Below are 3,633 nucleotides of genomic sequence, written 5' to 3' on the forward strand. Positions count from 1 at the left end.
TGGTGCAATGCACTCCCAATTCTTCTTCAACAGATTTTCTTACGGATTACAACCTCACTTCCTTCAAATTTTTGTTCAAGTGACACTGTCTCAGTCCTTCCCTGATTATCTTAAATTGCAAACCTCACTGCCCTCCTCTCTCCCATTAACAATCTCTCTTTCCCTGATCTATTATTTTAAATGGCACACAGCATCTTCTAACACATTATACTTATTTATTATTACACCTATTATTTCTTATCTGTTTTTCCCGACTGGAAGGTAAACTCTGATATGTTTAATGGTGCACCCTAGGAGTTTTGAAGCATGCCTGGTGCATAGAAGTTACTCAGTAAGTGTGTACTGAATGGATAAGTTAATTGCCCTGACTATATGCTCTATTGCTCATCTTCCACATGTCCACTGGGTGATATTTCTAAACTACCAATCTTATCACATGACCCACATGCTTGGTATTACATGCTTCCTTACCTCACCCTGTACCCACCCAAACCAAGCTGATGAAGTTCCTCAGAGATGTACTATTAGCATATATTTCCTTGTATTTGATTACATCATTTCCTCTGCCTGGAATACCATCTTCCATTTTGTCCCCATACTAGAGTAAATTTCAGTCAGGCTTAAGTATTTTTACCTCTTCTTTGAAGGTTTACCATGTTATCTAGAGATGATTGATTCACATTTGTACCACCACTGTATCCTGTGCCTTTATTTTGCTTCTTTACATGTCTGCCCCTGTTAAATTATATTTCTTTAAGGGCAGCAATCATGCCATGTGCAACTTTCTATCCTTGGGATCTGGTACAGTGCCCAGTACTTGGATGCTTAATAAATATTTCCTGAGTAAATGAGTATTAAAGATTAAAGAAGCAATTATGGGGGATAGACTTTGGGAGGCTGCATGCCGCCAGAATTGAAGTAGTGATGGGGGTGCCAAGTGTGACAAAGAGGGAAACTCCTTGGCTTCATAGTTTTTATTTATACCTTTAAGCTGTTAAGTTACATTTTTCACAGGAGAGGCAGTCCTATTCACCTGGAATGACTCAACTGCATCATATTTCTTTTTAGGGCATCTCTAATCATGAAAAATCTCACCATCATTACTGAGATTGTCTTCATGGGATTTTCCAGAAATCCCCACATCCTGAACATGCTTTTTGCATTGTTCCTGGTGATATACCTCCTGACCCTGATGGGGAACCTGGTGATGATCCTGGTGATCAGAACTGATTCTCACCTTAAGACACCCATGTACTTCTTCCTAGGTCACCTGTCATTTCTGGATCTCTCCCTTTCTTCAATAACCACGCCCAAGATGCTGGAGAACATATTAACTCAAAAGAAAACTATCTCTGGGTGGGGCTGCATGGCCCAGAGTTTCTTTCTCACACTCCCTGGGAGCACAGAGGCCTGCCTGCTCTCTGCCGTGGCCTGTGACCGCTATGCTGCCATCTGCCGCCCCCTGCTACACAGTGTGATTGTGACAAGCCTCTTGTGTGTTGGACGGTGACTGCAGCTTGGGCAGTGGGGTTCCTAAACTTGCTGCCAAACAGTCTTTTCACTTACAACTTACATTTCTGCGGCCCCAGTGTCATCCCTCACTTCTGTGAGCTGTCTTCACTCTCCCTCCGTCCTGCGCTGATCCTACTGCCAGTGAGGCCCTTCTTGCTGGGTCGTGTGCATTGTTAGGATCTGTGACATTTCCCCTGATTCTTTTCTCTTACTCTAGAGTAATCTCTGCCATCATAAGCATCCGTTCTTCTGGGGGTCAAGGCAAAGCCTTCTCTACATGTTCCTCCCACCTCACTGTGGTGCTTTTGTTCTATGGGACAGCCTTATTTAAGTACATGACCCCTCTCTTGGGCTCCCTGTTGGAGAAAGTGGTCTCTATTCAGTACAGTGTGATCACGTCCTTGTTAAACACCCTCATCTACAGCCTCAAGAACCAGGAGGTGGAGATAGCTCTGCATAGAGTGTTGAAGCAATAAATGTGCCCCTCTGTATGTGGGGGATTCATGTTACCTTTGGTCTGAAAACAATGAAAAAGCATACTCAGGGGCTTTAGAGCATTAATGGCTAACTTGGTCACTTTAGAAACTTGCCATTTGATTAATATAACCTCTTGGGTGTGGGTAATCGAGTTCTAAGTGTGTGATTGCTTATTTTATTGTATTTGATAGGAAAATAAAGCGAAGCCTGAGAAATAAGTACTGTGATGGAATAGTGTAAACAGAGTCCAAATATTTGCCTTGTTTTCAAAGTGTTAATAGTATGGCGTTCTAAGCATTAAAAAAGAAAAAGAAAAAAAAAAGACGGGAGTGTGAAAGGCATTTCAGTTTGAGAGAAAACTAGCTACTGATTGAAGATTGTACTGAATGAGGGCTGCTTCATCCACCTTACCTGGGGAACCAAAAAAAACTGATGTGCCTGGTTTGAGTTACTAACTTTCAAGTTGCCAGAAAGCAAAAACACAAATTAGGACAGGAATCTGCCCTAATCCAATCAAAGGGAAGGTAACTGTTTCAGGTGTGCTGGTGATAACACTTTGAGTATCTGGAATGGGATCTGGCTGTCTGGCAACTAGACTAGAGATCTCCTTGGACATAACCTAGTGAATGTCTATGCTGTCTCAAAACAATGTTTTCATTCAACCCTGAGAACATCAAGTCAGTTAATTCACTTGGTGTCTGACAGCCCCAGTCAGCCAAACACTCCTGAACTCACTGTCCACTGTTTCTTTGACACATATTCAGTCAAATAAATTAATTTCTTGTCACAAAAGATTCATGGTGAGGAGACAGCTCAAAACCCAGTGGATGGACTGACTTGTGTGACTCCTTAAATGAAATACTTAACATGCATCATTGTATTTATCTTCATAAGCATTAAACAAAAGTAAGATTTTTTTTTCTTTTGGCATTTTCTTAATTTCTTAAAATTCTAAAAATATTGTTGGTTTGTTTTTTTATTTTTACCATGAACTTTTAAATATATAATAAATTCTACAAAATTATTAGGGGAGTGTATAGTGAGTAAATGAGAAAAATACTTTTAAAGATATGAATATTTTAAAAATCATATTTTCAGGAAAAATTAATTTTGAAGTATACTTCTAAAATATAATGGTTATATATCCATAGTAATTACCTTTTGGGTCAGTTCTATGAATTGATGTCATCAGATTTCGTCAAGAAAAAGGGGTTTTGTACAGAGTGTAGCCAGTTCTGCACCTCATGTAGAACATACAGTTCTCCCTTAAGTGATCTAATTTCAAGATAGTTAGGAGGTAGAATTAACATGACTTAGTGACTCTTCAAATAAAGGAAGAGTTAATAATAACATCATTGTGCCCCGCCCCTTATATATTCTTAAGAGTACCTCTCCAAAATGGACCTATTTAGATATAGGTTATGGGTATAATGAGAAGGGTATCCTTTTCCAGACCAAACCCGAGTAAAGGAAATGCAGTCACTTAAATGGACATCAACAGTATAGCACCTGCATCTTGCAACCACTCCCTTCCTCGTTTGCATCTTTGAGAGATGGGTTCAAGGACTGACTAATCTATCAATCTCCCATCTCTTAGGAGACTGAAGCAGTCATTGGCACAAGCTTCCAGGTGTGCTTGCTTCT

At 40.0% G+C, this 3,633-nt stretch overlaps 1 pseudogene; it reads left to right on the forward strand.

The window, feature by feature from the left end:
• Positions 1-1,081: 1,081 nt before the first annotated feature.
• Positions 1,082-1,988, forward strand: LOC110146780 (olfactory receptor 8S1-like; annotated as a pseudogene).
• Positions 1,989-3,633: the final 1,645 nt, after the last annotated feature.

This window comes from Odocoileus virginianus, chromosome 24 (assembly GCF_023699985.2).
Source record: "Odocoileus virginianus isolate 20LAN1187 ecotype Illinois chromosome 24, Ovbor_1.2, whole genome shotgun sequence".
In the NCBI taxonomy this organism is placed as follows: domain Eukaryota; kingdom Metazoa; phylum Chordata; class Mammalia; order Artiodactyla; family Cervidae; genus Odocoileus; species Odocoileus virginianus.